This window comes from Passer montanus, unplaced genomic scaffold, assembly GCF_014805655.1.
Source record: "Passer montanus isolate IOZ18808 unplaced genomic scaffold, ASM1480565v1 scaffold37, whole genome shotgun sequence".
Lineage (NCBI taxonomy): Eukaryota > Metazoa > Chordata > Aves > Passeriformes > Passeridae > Passer > Passer montanus.
Window position 1 is genome coordinate 5,266,892 of NW_024368485.1, and position 16,476 is coordinate 5,283,367.

Genomic DNA, 16,476 nt, shown 5'->3' on the forward strand with positions numbered 1-16,476 from the left:
TGGCACAAGAACATGTAAGAAAAATAACTTCAGCCCCTTATGCCCTGTCTCTGTCACAGGAGCAATGGGGTAACAGATTAACAACTCCATATTTCCTTTAGAGCCTCCCTTCTCTTGCCACGGGCAGCCACGTGTCCCCCTGTCCCTGTATTACACGGGAAGGACAGCCCTTAGCTGCCACCTCTCCAGTTCTACCAGAGCTGGGCCCATTAAAGAGACTGTTCTGTATTTATTATGGAAGAGCAACTTACACCCAGTGACATTTCTGCTGGCTGCTGTTAAAATCCTCTCCACTCTAAAGTCAGCAGCTTCATCTCAGAGTGACAAACAGAACTGCTGTTGAAGAAAATGTTGTCTCCTGAAGTGTTGAATGTAAAATTGTTTAATGGTAAATAATACAGCCTGCAAAGTTATGCTGGGAAAATGGGCTAAAAGGAGAAATCACATTTAAAGTCTTTGGGTTTTTGCTCTTTGCAGTTACAGGAATTGATCATGCACAGTTAGTGAGAAGGGTAAGAAAACTCAAGGGAGACAAACACCAACACATTTCAGGAACAAAAACCACAAAGGTTTCAGAAAAATGTTCTTTCCTTTCCTTTCTAGTTGTTCTGCTTATTATTTGTTGTTGTTTTGGGGCTCATTTTTTTTAAAGAAACAATGCATTTCTTTTATCTTCCCCTCTTTCTTCCTTTTCATCTTCTTTCTTAAATGTCTCATTAGTTTCTGCTGTGCAGTTGTGCAAGATGAAATGTTGTCAGCCTGTGCTGATGAATACCTCTCTGCAAGCCTTACATAATCCATCCCAGCCCCAAATGAGGTTAGTGCAGAAATAGAGCTTTACACCTTTGAACTGCCAATTCTGCAGCAGAAAGCAGCCGCTGGCATCGAGGGCCAGGCCAGGCTGTGCCAGCAGTCAGGAAAACATTGCACTGAGTTTGGGACACAGATGTGAGGAGCTGCAGCCACTTAGCCCATGTCCTTTGGAAGTCCTCTACCAGTTTATTAAGGTAGGTGCCCTTTTTCATGGGGACAAAGGTGGGAAAATTCAGTATTTCCAAGACCATACTCAATAATTACATTAATTTCTCTAGTTCTCCACTTAACTCATTGTTATTCCTGGCTAGCTCTGGGGCATAGCAGGGAGACTTGTGTGTAATTCCATTCTTGCCAAGGGCCAGATTGTCAGCTGCACGTTTGAGTGGGGGACACAGAATCAGAAGGGACCCACAAGGATCATGGAGGTGCCACTCCTAGGCTGGGCAGGTTGCATTTGCAGCACTGTAGGTGCAGTTTAGGCTGATTCTAGTGAGGTTACCATCCTTTGTGCTCCATGCAGGAGCAGCTAGGGTAGTTTGTGCATCCAAAGCCATCCAGAGAATGGACTTTTATGAGAAAGGCTGACAGGGCTGCACTTTGATTTTTCTTGGTAGTCAAGAAAATGTTTGCAGGTTTCACAGCATCCCTAGGGAATCCCTCAAAACCAGACAGGGTGCTCATTATTTTTCACTGGCCATGACCACTGTTCTGTTTTACAGCAATTTATTATTTTCATGTTTGCTGTCACAGAAGCATTTGTTTTGTCTTATTTAAACCTCCTTGAAGTCTGTGCATAAACATTCACCTGTTGCTCCATGGCAGGTAAATAAGAATTGAGCCTTTTGTATGCTCTGGGAATAAGAAGGAAATGCTGCACTGAGGATGCAAGCAAACAAAATAGGATTATTGGCTGATCTCTTGAAAAATGTATGTGCATTTCTCCTGGACCTACTGTGAAATGAAGAAATCTGAGTGAATGTACATCCCTGAATCTCTCCCCCCTGCTACTTACCTTAGATATTTGGCTCCTCATATGTTAGGGCAGCAGCAAAATGCATTAGAAAACAGAAGTACAAGTGAGGGCTGCAAGAAATGGAAAACTCTTGGAGGTGGTGTAATCTGCAAAGAAAAACGTGTTGGAGTAAATGGTCCTCTCCCAAAATGGGAGTCTGGCTGCAAACAAGGAGTCAGAAAATAGGGAAAGTGCTTCTCACAGGAGTGTTCCAGGGAAATCATATGCTACAACTTCCTTGCAGGCCAAGCACGCATTTTATCACAGAGATAAAATATGTCCTATTTCTCTACAGGACATGGGAAGATGACTGGCTCCTTTTTATCAGGTTAAGTGCATGGGCATAGGTAATATCTTATTTTCCAGATGCTTCCTGCAAGCAGAATTCTTAGACGTGCTGCTCAGGAAAAGGGCCATGTCCAGTGTGGAGCCAGAGGAGGCCTTGGGGCTGCCTTGGTGAAGGTCTAGATTTCCAAATGTTTCAGCTTTCCTTGCTCTGTCACATGCCAAGTGCCAGAGCAAAGGGACCTGCTTTTCTCTTCCCTATTTCTCTGTGTTTGCTGCCTCTCCCTAGAGAATTATTAGGTAACAAACACACACACACACACACACACACACACACACACACACACACACACACTCTCATTAAATGAAGAAGGACTAAGTAATTGCACATTATTGACTTCAGTGGTTCCCAAATGTACATCCTGTATTCCTTTTGGACCTGGGGGAATCCCAGCCCTGACGTGAGCTTTGCCTGCAGGTCTTCTCCAATGTGAAGGAGCCTTTCAATTAGAGCTGCCCTCAGTGCAGGTTATAATGTGGTGCTTCTGGCCTGCTCAAGGTACTTTTACTGGAATAAAAACCACAGGACCTGTTTTGTGATGTACCTGTCAGCTCCTTAGTGAGGAAAGTGGAAGGGGGATGATGAGCACCATTGGGATGCTCAGAAGTTAAAGACCAATGTTCTGTATTTAAGGCTCAGGAGTGAGGGAGGGAGACAGGACCAGAGGGAGAGTGAATGTGGCTCATTCCTTAGTGCTGATATTCCTCAGAGAGGGTAAATGGGCTAAAGGGAAATTCAGCCACTTGAAAAGGAAGTTTCAAATAGAAGGGTTACTGAAAGCTGAGGAAGGACAGGCAGAGCAAGGGCCTGGTCCTGCTCCAGGCAGGGGATGCTAATGTGGCTCTCAGCTATTCAAAGCCAAAAAAGCAAGAGATGAGGAGGCTGTGCCCCCTCAGGAGGGATGCTCATGGAGAAGGGGAAACATTGAAACCAATGGCTCTGTGCAGTTTAGTCAGGCAAAGGGCATAAAGGAAAGAAACTGGAGATGAGAACGCTGTCATAAAGAACAATGACAGGTCAACGCTAGTTTTAGTTTCTGTAAAGTTATGGTTGTGTTTAGTGAAGGAAAATGGGATAAATTCCTCTTCGCCATCAGGCAAGGGTGAAGGAAAACTTGAACCCTTTTTCTTACTTCTCGCTTTGTGACTAAAATCTGCCAATGGGTTTTTTTTTTCTCCTATTTCTGTTTGTTCAGTCCAAGTCTAAGATAAAATTACCTGCTATTTTTGTGATGTGCCAGTGGTGTTGTTTCTACTGTTTATGAAGACAGAGATGTCCCTCTCTGCAGGCAGCTCTCCACAGACTGTGGGACAGGCATCTGTCTGGAATAACTGGGGAGCTCATTCCCTCTTTCTCTCCTTATTATTGAGTGCTTGGGTTGGTTTACTGCAGGTGCTGGGAAATTCTGGGTTTAATGGGGCATATAGTAGGAAATGGGAATGGGACAAAAATGGGAATGTGAGCCTGACACGTCCACAGGGTATTCAGCAGAGGGGGTGGGAGAAGGCTGCAGGACTGGGCTCACACCCCTTGGAGCCAGGAGAGGTCTCCTAGGCATGGGAACAGCTGAGGTGGCTCCAGGGCTCCGTGTCTCTTGCTGGTGTGGATTCCCCTCTGTTAGCACTACACTGCTGTATCTGACTTTTCAACACAATAACTGCCATTTTGGTAAATGTTGAGATGAGAACATCTCTCCCCACGACTCAAATGCCCGTCTCACAAAGATTGTCAAAATCTAATTATGAGTAATTACCCTATCAGATGTCTCATCATTCATTCCTGTAATTGGGTTTGCAGGGCTCAAAGATTTCTGCTGAAAGACGTGTAAAATGATCCAGGTTTTTGACATTTGCCTTCAGAATGTCTGTGGTGGTGCTCTGAGTGCAGAACCTCTGCAGTCAGTGGCTGTGGCTGTAAGGGACACCGAGCACGTGGAGCACTGTCAGCATTCCAGAGCCATTTGTGTGCCCTGCCCGGGGGGAATCCTGTGGTGGACACCATCAATAACATCCAGAGAGGAGCTTCCTGCCGGAGCTGGATGAAGCCTGGGGCATTGGCAGCTCACCCAGGGCAAAACTCCTCCAGGTTTGGGCAGTGAAGCCCATGGACGCGTGGGAGCCTTCCTTTGCTCCTTATTCCCATTTTTGCTCGAATTCCTGCTGAGCCCATGAGTCTTTTCCCTTTAACACATCTGGGTCAGCTTCTGTCCTCATTTGGATGTTGGGTCAGGTCTGGCTTTAAGCAGGTTCTCATGAGAACAGCTGAAGGGAGACGCTGGCCCCGGGAAGCTGCTGAATGTAGGAACATACAGATCTTATGGGTTGCGTAAGCAGAGGGGGCAAAAAGGACAGCAATCACAAGACCAGCTCTCTTTCCTGTCTTGTTGAAACAAACCTCTTTTCTTCTAGGACAAAGCCATTACTTTTTATACAGCAAATCGGGCTGTTTTCTTGTTTTAATGGATTTACAAATGGAATTTGTTATTAGCAGTAACTCCACCATTGTGATGTTAAGTGGCAGGAAATTGGCCCGCTCTGTTGCAGCCACCTCTCATTACCTTTCCCCTTCTCTTCTGAGAAGCTGGTTTTGAACAGCCCTGAACAGGGACATCATAGAGAATCTTAGTTCAGTTTAAAAACTAAATTAGAGCAATTGATCATTTCGTTCTGATGATCACACACTGCCAGCAGAAAATCCTGAAACATCTGTAAGAGCCAAGGGGGAATGGCTTTAAACTGACAGATTTAGGGTTTAGATTCAATATTAGGAAGAAATTGTCCCCTGTGAGGGCAGAGAGGCCCTGGCACAGGTTGTCCAGAGGAGCTGTGGCTGCCCCTGGATCCCTGGAATGTCCAAGGCCAGGCTGGATGGGGCTTGGAGCACCCTGGGACACTGGGAGGTGTCCCTGCATGGCAGGGGCTGGAATGGGATGAGCTTTGAGGTCCATCCCACCCAAACTGTTCTGTGATATTTGTAATTGAAAGACAAATCAAAGCCTTTCTTTAAGAACATTGGTGGAGGTTTTGAGGCTACTCAAAAGAGATTTTTGCTTTTATTTTCAACATTGGACTTGGTACTATAGGCACAGTCCTGTGGCATGACCTGAAGTATCTTTATCCTTCACAAATCAGACAGCCTGCCAAAATATGCTGGTTTGGTTCACTTTATGATTATTAGTCATTATTTCTATAAAGGAAAGAACTTCATTTTGAATGGATTGATGCTCTGCACAGGTTGAATTTTGAGGGCTTTGTCTAAACAAAGTTTCCAGAGTTACCCCAGGGCACGAGAGATTTCCTGAACCCAGAGCCCTGCTTAGTGGGATCCTGTGAGGGAGACACGCTGGGGCAAGGACAGCAGGAAGGTCAGCCCAGAAAACTCTGTGAACTTAAAGCTCTGTAGGCAAGGAACAGATTGCAGAAAAGTCAGGGGCAAACTTCAATGAAATATCAGCAGAACAGCTGAAAACAAACAAACAAAAAAAAACCAAACCAAAACCATAGTTATGAAATCTTCCATAATGGATTCATCTGGAATTGTGACTAATGCATCATTCTGAGACTCAGTGGAAGAAACCCCAACTTCAAATTTATTATATTTTCTTTTGCACATGTGGTTTTCATAGGTGCTGGAATGAAAACATTAAGACAAGCCTATAAACCCCCCTATATTTAAAGTTAATGACACAGAAATCTCAGTATAGCTGGTTTGCCAAGAAAAAGATAAATCACATTCTGCTCATCTTCCCTTTTTGCCCTTTTTTGTGTTACTTTTGCTTTCTTGAGCAAATTTTGTCTTTAAACCAGTTGCCAATAAATGGCAATTCATGACACCAGAACTGCACACGATTTCAGCTGACACTGTAGACTCTGGCTCCACAGCACGGGACATGAACCAAATCAGAAATAAAATAAAACTTAAAACTTGCCTCTTAGCTGGGCAGGCCTGTGGCCACTGCATTAGGTGTGTGCAGCTGTTGCCACTCTGATGCTGATTTTGGAGATAATAATGAGCTCAAACAGCCTGTAGCATTTACTGTGTTTTTCTTGAAATGTGCTCTAAAAGCTCTTGACTCTAAATTTTTTTTTTTTAATGGGGAAAAAAAATACCAAGACTTCCTGTTGAAAATAAATTGATAACATGACCTGGGTGCTTCCTAATGACTAAAATGGAGGACAAAGAAATCCTAGTGTGTGTATCTCACTCACCTGATCCCTAAGCAAAACTATTTTGTCTCTTGTGCTCTTCCATGGGTTTAAAATGTTCAAACTCATTACACAAATCCAACTGAAGTTTGCAAGGAAGAAGAGCAGAAGTCTCACAAATGATCAGGTTGTTAAAAATTTCGTGAAATGGAGCAGATGGAAGACAGTAACCTGCTCCAAGTCCAACCCACATACAACACTCCAGTAAGGATTTTTCTACTAGACATGAAAAATTTTATTTTGGCAAATTTGATCAATGTAGTCTGGGAAAAGACTCACTGATGTGTCTGCCAATCTACCAAAAGATACAAATCAGTATGAACAAGATTTTATAGATTTTATTGCGTTGTGAAACAGCCTGGTCCTAAAAGGTGTCTATTGCTGTTTTGCAATTCTCATGAGTTTTTTCCTTTTATTTTTTTTTTTTTTTAGTGGGTGATCTCATTATATTTTGGAGAATTGCAAATGTGTAGGTTTGGAATGTTTCCTGATCAGAATCACAAACCCATTTCAGTCTACCAAGCTTCAACAAGCTTTACAGGAACTATGCCTGCAATTAGGATTAATTTTCCAAATGCAGTGACCTCTGGAGCAAGCAGGGCATTCCCAGCCATGGGCCATCCCTGTGATGCAGGATGAGAGAAAAATATTTACTAAGGAGAAGGGAAATTACAGCACTTTGCTGAGTTAAAGGAACTGTGTGTAAATAAAGATACCCTCTGCTCCCACAGCCCAATTATAACAGCGATGTGCGTGATCTGAAAATTATATGTTGTGAAAATAATCCCCAGTTACAGATCTGCCTCTGACTGGCTCTCCTTGATTTCAGACACACGTAGGATAATTGCATGCTCCAACAGAGATCTTAATTTGAATTATTCCAGAAGAAAAGCCTTTAGAAAGCAGATTTCACTGCAGGGCACTAAACCGAGCCTGGGAAGGACAGGGAGCAGAAGAAGGATCTGTATCACATTTTGTGACACCAACTCATGAGGTGAAACTCTGTGGCTGAAGGCACGAGTGGGGTTTTGTCAGGCCTTGTCTGAGAGAGCCTGCAGAGCTCAGGCCCAGGAGTGTCTCTGGGTGGGTTTGAACACCTTTGTGGCCTGTGCACCTGTGGGTGAGCATCAGGCCCAGGTGTCATGGGTGTTTCCATGAGAAAAAAACCCATGAACTGTGCTTTGCACTAATTGCCATTATCAACTTTCTGTGTTTGGGGCAAGGGAAGAATTTTCTTTCTGGAAATATGGGCCAAATGCTGTTACCTGCTTAAAAAATGACTTTATTGGAAAGCAGCAATAATTGCAAACATCCCCAAACAAAATGCTGAAGAGTTTCTTTTAAAGGAAAGGATAAGAAAACACGGTGTGCTCTTGCTGTCAGACACAGCAGTAAGGCTGGGGAAGCATCTCCTGCAGGATTATTCTATTTTTGTGGTAATTTTGCAGGCATTTATATAAGTGTAGCTGAGCTACTCTTTGATTGGCAAGGCTGGGCTGAACTGTGTATTTCCAGCCTGCAGCAGAGAAATCCTCGAGAAAGTGAATGCATTGCCCTGATGTTTTCTGAGCCTTGTTGATATTGCCAAATTGCACGTTTTGGTGAACAAGCTGAGAGTTCAGCATGTCCCCTGAGCTTGTCTCCAGCTCTTTTAAAGCAGCACCTCTGTGTTCCCCAGCAGGGACTGGCTGTGAAGTTAATGTAGGACAGATCTGGGATGACTCAGGGGCTGTTTGTTCCTGTGCATACATCGTACATTCATTACTCTCCCCTCCGAGCTGTTCCCGACCCTGCCGTTCTGAGTCAGGCTGGTGTTTGGAAATGAGGGGGTTTTGTGGGGAAAATGATTGTGCTGGTGGTTCCATGCACTGACAAAAGGCTGGTTCTTCCCTTGGCTCCGGAAAGGAGCTGCTGCATAATAAATTGCCAGTGTTTGAACTCAGGAGAAAAAAGCATGGCAAGAACCTATTAAAAATGTTCAATTCACTGCTTTTATAGACAGGCCTGACTCAGTGTGGATGTTCAAGCCTTAAAAGCACAGGTTGAGCCACTTGAAGCATTCAGTTGTGATTCAAATTAAAAGAATAATTTGAATAAATACCTCCAAAGTTGCAACCTGATCAAGCAGGAAGGCAGGACTTGCAGCTGCCTGAATCTCTGTGTAGGATGTGCCTTCCATCTCCTCTGGGCATTGTGTTTCCTCTCTGTGTGGAAAACCACTCGACAGCAAACATTCCTGGGGCAGAGAACATTGGTTTGCTTTATTTAAAGCAGAGATCAGTGGGACCTTATGGAAGGAGGGGGAAGCTGCTTCCCTTGGAGATTTTTGGGACTTTCTCGAGAGTGAGCAAGAAACTGGAAATTGCTGGGAGGTGCAGAGCCAGTTCTGTAAGGAAAGGGTGAAATTTCCCATTGCTGGGTAGGAACTCTGTGTATTTTCCTGGCCGTTCAGGAGATGATGGAGGTGGCTGGGAAGGACAAGTTCCCTGCAGAGGGAGGGAATTCAAAGCTCCTGCACCAGGGTGCAGGACAGGCCTGTGCTTTTAAATGTGTCACCTTATCTGGGGATAGGGCTGATGATTTCCTCTTTGTGTTTCCCAGGAACACTGCACTGGGATCAAGGCTGGGCTCAAATGCTGGAGTCCTGTTTGAACTCGATTCTCTTTGAACTGTGTGACCTCTAATGAAAGCTGGGGAAGTTGAGAGAGGAAAACAGCTTATCTTTTCCTTCTCCTATCCATTCCTTGCTGGATGGGTGCCCTTATTTTGTTTCAGATAATTCAGCTTTATTTTTGCCAGGGAAAGGTTATTTATTCAGCATTCAAATGTTTGGTCAGATAATTAATATTTTATATGCAGGAGCTTTGGATATTTCTCTTTGAAATGCCTTAAGGAACCACCTCTTTTTTTTTTCCATGGGCAATGTACTTGGCTCTCCAGTCATGGCCTTCTCTCTAAAGTTGCCTAGAAAAATAACTTAGAAGAGAGCTCCAACTCGTGGGTGTCAGAAAAGGACAGTTTATGGGCAAGTTTCTATTACTGCTACTGAAAGGGGCATCCCTTTCACAACAATTCCCCCACACACAATGTTCAGCACACTCAGCATTCAGCGTGTGAGGCTCTGGGCCTGGCAGAGCACCCAAGGCCAAGGGCTCACAGGGGAAGCCAGGGGCTCTCCCAGCCTGCTCCAGTGTCCTCCTGGCTGTGCAGCCTTGCTGCCCTTGCAGGTCTGCCCCTCATCAGCGCTGCTCTGAACTGGAAATAATCCCCTGCACCCAAGGGCTGCACAGGGCCTTGGCCGAGGATGAACTGCTGGGGGTGGAGCTGCACCAGGTACAGGAGTGCTGCCCTTTAGGGCAAGTTCTATGTGATGATGAAATGAACTAAATGTAGAGGGGTTTTTTGTCTCCTGTATATTCTCCTTCAGGCTTTCTTCCTTTTTTTTTCACCTGTTTGGGGAATGTAGAAAAAGAAGTAGCATGGTCATGCTCTCCTTGTTTTCCACCAGGCCACAGAAAGCCCCTTTCTTACAAAACCTTTTTGGCTGAATTTACCCTATTCAACGTCTCTTGCCTTCATTTAATATTAATCCCTAATTAATTTTTTTTTGGTTGTTCTCTGACAGTAATTTTGTTTCACCAACACCCTCCATTACGTTGCTGTTTTCTGATTTCAGACTGCTGGCTGCAGGCTCCAGAGTGAATAAATGAAGGTTCTCTCTCACTCCATGCTTTGAGTCGCCATTCCCTCCCCACAGCCAGCTGCCCCAGGCCATGCATTTCACACATCTCCAAGTGGAAGCTGGGAGCTGCTCTGCACATCAGCACTTTCTTATTGCCCCATGTGCTGCTGTTATTTTGATAGATGTGCTCTGATGCCCTGCACACCCACCCCAGGTATCTTCTGCTCCCAGTTTATTACTCTGAGCGGTGTTTCCCTGGGGTTTTACAGCATTCCTCTCCTCCTCCTGAGCTGCAGCTGCTGGGGCAGCTGTTCCTCATGGAAGGCAATGGGATATTGGTGGCTGATGTAAAGGCAGCAGAATTTCAAGGGCATCTTTGTACATGAACAAGATGACCAAGACACTTTTTAAAAAGGCCTGTGTGACTTAATAACCAGCTCCGTTCAAAAGCATTTGGAAGCCTGTCCCCTGACCTTCAACTCTTTGTATCATTTATGTGTTTTGTTGGTTGGACTTGGTTATTCCTAAAAATGAGACAAGGCCTGGGGGTCATCACCCCGCTTTGGGGGAGTTGAGCACGGCCCCTGGTTTTACCTTTGGGGCTGTCCCACAAGCCCAGAAGCTGCAGCAGAGCACAGGGACTCCCCCTTTGTGGGGTGCCAGAGTGGCTGTCATGGATAGTCTGGGTTTGGTTTGGGTGCCCTGGGCTCTGTGCTGTCCTTGTGCCTGGTGCAGGAGTGTGCAAACATCCTCCACCGCGGCGTTGTCACCGCGTCACAATCCAGCGTTAATATCTCCAAACTCTGGCGCCCTACCAGGGACTGTAAAGCCATCCCACCCCAACAGAAATTCTGTATGCAGACACACGCTTTGCTAGGATATAATTGGTGCTATTGCTCTACTTTCCAAATACTGCAGTCAAATACATTCCTGTGGAAAAAGAAACGGATGAATCTTCAATAGCAGGAGAGGCTGAGCCCATCAACAGACTTTTAATGAGTATCAGGCTGCATTCCTCCTCTTGCAGGGCTGCTCAAACACGGGCCTGCCCAGGGGGGCACTCAGGATCCAAGACATGCATTTAGAAAAATGGGTTTGTGGTACCAGGGAATGGAGCAAAGTGGGGAAGAAAGAAAAAACCGGTGTGTGGAGCCTCTGCTGTGTATTCAGAAAGGAGCTTGCAGGGATACAGCACAGGGAAACTGGGGGCTCAAACTGAGCATTCTTCATGCTGAAACCTCCTTAGCAAAGCTTGTCATAGACCTGTATTTTTGAAAAATACTAAACCTGTTTTTCACCTTGCAGCCAAAAATCTCAGGTGCTGTGGCAGTATAAACCAATTCAGTTCAGTATTTACAACCCTTCTCTAGTCAAATGTTTATCTCATAGAAAAAAAGCCTTACAAATCTGGAAATATATGGTTGATGTAAACTTGGTCCTGTGATTTTAAATCCTTATCTTTAATTTTAGTTTTTCTAAGAATCTCAAATATCTCTTATGCTGTACTTAGTCTCACCATATCTTGCTGTATTGTGGGGCTTTGTGGTGGTGTTCAAATTGCACCTATGCTGGGAACAAAGGGAAGTGTTGGAAAATGTGTCCAGTACAGGAAAGTTCTGGATGCATTTCAAGGTTCTCTTTCTCTCCTGAGCACTGTGGGCTTTTCACTATCTTTTGGCTTTCTTGCAATTAATTTTGTACATTTACTTACAGCCTGAAAAAATCCTATGGATCATTTTTTGACTACCCAAGCCATAGAGGTGGCTTGGTTGGACACCCTGGATAGACAAGGTCAGTCAGTTCCCAAAAATGCTGCATGAGCCTACACAGTGTCCATGTAAACTGGTCAGACATGCCTTGGAGCTCAGGAAATTACACCATCAGTCAAGGAAAAACAATTCCTGAAACATTTTGTTGCTCTTTTATTAATTCAAATGTTATTCCTATTTTAATTCACATATTCCCAGCTAACATTTAATTAGGACAGGTATTCTGGGGTTGCTGTTTTTAATTTTCTTCTAGCTGTGCTTCCATTTCTGTAGCAGTTTCACTGATGGCTTTACTTTCACAATTGATTGGAATGGTTTATTTTCCTTTAATGTTAGTCTTTAAATACTTGCTCACAACAGGGGCTCTGAAATGTGCATTATCTTGGATTGTGGGATGAGAAACAATCCCCAGTGCTGGATCCAGAGGGTGATCTCCTGCTACACACATCCCCAGACACACACATGTGCTTTCAATATTTTTGCTGCCTGTCTTAAATCATTATTTTTATAATTGTTTTGATCATTACAAAATAAAGCCATACAAAGCAGCCATCAGGAAAAGACTGATTCTTTGACAGCTGTATCAGAGTCTTTGGCAGGAGAAGTTGCTGAATGTGGCCACCACTCAGAAGCTTTTCCCCCTGTGAATATGGAGCAGGAAGTTAATGGGTTTTGATCTCCAGGCCAGGGGTTCATCCTGCTCTGCAGTGGTTCAGTGAGGGAAAGATCTGTCAGGCCACAAAATGGCAACACTTTGCAGTAAAACTGGAAAAAAAATCCCCAACATTCATATAGATAACAAATTTCCAAATCTTACTCATGATAGCTTTGTCTTTAACAGAATTTGGGGTAGGGAAACAAAACATTTGTTAAGACTTGTTCTCTGGACACATTCTTAGCCTTCACCCTTTATTGTGGTGTCTATAATGGCAACTTCAAAGGCAAAAATATAATTTAATATTAAAAGCCTGATCAGCCAACAGTCCAAACTCTTCTCTGGCGTGACTTTCATAGTGTTGTGCCAGGAAAAAAAATCTGATCAGTCTCAAGAAAGGATAAAAACTCCCAAGGTCCCAGGCCTGCTTACCGCACTGTTAGACTCATTTACAACTCCTCCAAGGTCTTCCCTTCCTTAGCAGTGGTTTGGGAGTTCAGGCCTGGGGGAAAGTGTTTGTCCCTTGGATGGTTGGGCTCCTCTCTCCCTCCCTGGCTGTGAGGTCACCAGGGGGAAGCTCAAAGCACTGTTTCCCCTTTCACCCCCATAACCCTGTGTGGATAAAAGCTTTTCCCACCTTTGGATTGGAAAATTGACAGCTTTGACTGCCCCAAGCTGTGGCACCTTGCTGCAGGCTGGTCTGAATTCCAGGGTCAATGTGGTTGTGAGGACTAGAGACAAAATATTGAGCAAAGAGAGCTTTCCCCTTGACATGGCTCGGAAAGTGCACTTTAGGTGCTTATTTGGGATCAAACAAGGCAGAAATTCTATTGGAAAAAATATTGATGGCTGTAGCAGCCAATATAATTTCAGCACAGACTGCAAATGTGGAGCAGCTGTTGTGTTGCCCAGGTTGTGTGCACCTTGTGTCTATTTGCATACAGATCTGACAAGGTAATTGTGTACTGACAGAAAGCTCATGGAAAGAGAAAGATGTGACTAGATCTGCCTTTGTATTTCAACTAAAATTTAAATCTCCCATTTTGCAGCAGAAGTTGATTTTTTTCATTCCACAGAGCATACTTGGCCAGCTAGAAGCCTTGGAGCCCAATTTATTCTCTCTCTCCTATAATGCAGACCCTGAGCAAACTGAGAGAGTCAAGGTCATCTCACCCGTAATTCAGCATTTAACAAGATGCTTTGCATAATAAAAAATTATCTGCAAGTGAGGAAATAATGAAGAAAACAAATGCAACTGCACCCACTGGAAGTGACACCCGTTTTCATTCTGACTGCTGTGGATCAGGATTCAGGGCAATCATGAATACATTTGAAAAATTTCCTCTCCTTGTCTGCCCTACTTTTGTGTTTCATTATCATTGAAAAGCCTCAGCATCAGGCTGATTTTGGAGGCACTTAGCAGCCAAGGATTGGTGTTTGATAGGGAAATATGCTGGGGAGAGGAGAAGCTGAGTTGTTCTCCTGAAATTCTGTCCTGAGTTAGAATCGTGATATGGGTCTGAAATGAAGTGAAAACAAAATGGGTTACAGGACAAAGATGCCAGTGTGAATCAGCAGAATCTCTTTAAGCAGAGAGTACTGGAAATATGTCTTCTTTTTTCTTTTTTTCTTTTTTTTTGTGTGTGTGTTTTTCATTCATAGTAAATATCACACTCATCATGGTAAAGATATCAAATAACAGGCAGGAGATGAAAAGGAAAAATAAAGGCAGACTAGGAGTAAGTGTTAATTAAAACAGGATTTGGAATAATCAGGAAGTTCTTTCATATCTGCTGCACATGAACCTGTCTTTATGACCCATTTTGGTTTGATTTCCATGACTATTGGCCATTACTTATAGTGGATATTTCATTGTGATCAGGTGCTGGGAATTTGATCAATCTGTGATCAGTCTGTGATCACACTTTGTGCTGTCAATACTCTGAACTCACAGACTTGACATGAACATCTCTGTGCTGAAAATTAGGGCTCAGGATTTGGGAATGAGTGATTTACAGTCCTTATGGGTCCCTTCTAACTCAGAATATTCTGCTCATCATGGTAAAGATATCAAATGACAGGCAGGAGATGAAAAGGCAGACTAGGAGCAAGTGTTAATTAAAACAGGATTTGGAATAATCAGGAAGTTCTTTCATATCTGCTGCACATGAACCTGTCTTTATGACCCATTTTGGTTTGATTTCCATGACTATTGGCCATTACTTATAGTGGATATTTCATTGTGATCAGGTGCTGGGAATTTGATCAATCTGTGATCAGTCTGTGATCACACTTTGTGCTGTCAATACTCTGAACTCACAGACTTGACATGAACATCTCTGTGCTGAAAATTAGGGCTCAGGATTTGGGAATGAGTGATTTACAGTCCTTATGGGTCCCTTCTAACTCAGAATATTCTGTGATTCTGTGACTCCCTGTCTGCTTCCCTGGCAAACCTGGGAATGGAACAACTGACATCCCAAAAGCTGCATTTCGTTTCCTTGGAATCATTTAGCAGGTTCTAGAAGAGGGTGACAGTCTTAACTTTAGGGGAAAGGAAACCACATGAATATTTACAGGATTGCTGGGGGAAAAAAATACCTAATTGGTTGTTGAGTAGAATTTGATTCCAAACTGAAGAGACTTTGAAGTTTGCATGTGTACAAACACACAGAGGTTTGTGTGTATGCACAGATACACAGAGCTGGAGCTGTAGAGAATTTGGAGTGGTGTGTGTGTACAGATCCTGTGGGTGTGTGTTTGTGTGCTGGTGTGCACACGTTCCTGCAGGATAAACCCTATTTATCCTCTCAGTATTTAATAGAAAGGCTTGTACAGTTTCCCATCAGCCCAGGAGCCTCCTTTGATCTGAGAGCTGCTGCCAGTTGTTGGGAGTTGTTTTGGAAGCTTTGTGAGCTGTGCATATCAAGCGATGATAACTCAGGTTTATTTTTGTATTATCAGAATGTTTAAGCCCTCAAGTTCTGTTAAGCTGGTGTTTTGTTTTGCTTTCCCCACATGAAATCCCCCTTGAAAAAGCTAATTTAGCAACTGAAGTGGATCGTGGTGCAGAGCTTTAGGGCCATCAGTGCTAATAGCAAATGGTGAAGCTGGAATCCAGGCACTGCTTTCCCTTATGGTTTGGTGTATTTTGCAGCACCTGCAGAAGTTCCTGTCGCCCCACACACAGCCCTGGTGAAGGAGCAGAGTTTTGTCTGTGCTGGGGAAGGCAGGAATTGGCATCAGCCCCCAGAGCCTCTGCAATGAGAGGCACTGGCTGGAGCCTCCCGGCCCAGAGGCTTCTGGGGAGGATAATCCCCCCCGTTGTGGGCTTCCAGTTGAGACTGAACCCAAATTACTGAGACTTTAAAGTGTTTTCTAGAGCTCAACTTCAGTGTTACAGCTACTGCTGTGGTTTAACAGCAAGTTGGGAGCTAGAATATAAATATTGGCTTCTCCTTCCTGGAACACGTGTGCTTTGATAGAGTAATTTATTTTTATGGGATAAGAGTTTGACATATCCTTTTAAAAAGGAGTGAACTGGTGGAATGATTCCCTCTCTCCCACATGGGAAGGCCTCACAGTACCAGTCTTGGGTTGATTAATGTTCTCCAGGGACCACCATCCCACCATGGGCATGTCTGGAGTGAAAAGCTTTTCCTAAATAGGAAAAACCCTAAAATCTTGGTAAAGGATGGGAAAGAAAGGGAGACATCAGTACTTCATTCTCATTTTCCAAGGAGTTCAGCCAGGAGCAGGAAGCAGCCAACCAAGTACAAAATGCTATAAGAGCACTTTGTAATCAAAGTACTTCAGATTTAAGAAAAAATAACGCAGGATTTAATCAACCTATTTTTTACCAAACAACTCTCCACAGTGTTTGTTGGTGGAGTTTGCAGGATTGCATCCTTTGATGTTCTCAGGATTGGGAAGACTGAACTGAGGGCGCCTGAGCTTCTTGGCAAAGGAATTTCCTATGGTATTTACAAAC

At 43.9% G+C, this 16,476-nt stretch overlaps 1 long non-coding RNA gene across 1 annotated transcript in view; it reads left to right on the forward strand.

Moving 5' to 3' along the window:
- Positions 1 to 876: 876 nt before the first annotated feature.
- The window catches only part of LOC120506027, a 35,210-nt gene continuing 19,610 nt past the window's right edge, over positions 877 to 16,476 (forward strand). The window contains exon 1 of the long non-coding RNA XR_005628409.1: positions 877 to 1,007. This is a non-coding gene — a long non-coding RNA (uncharacterized LOC120506027). The remainder of the gene's footprint in view (positions 1,008 to 16,476) is intronic.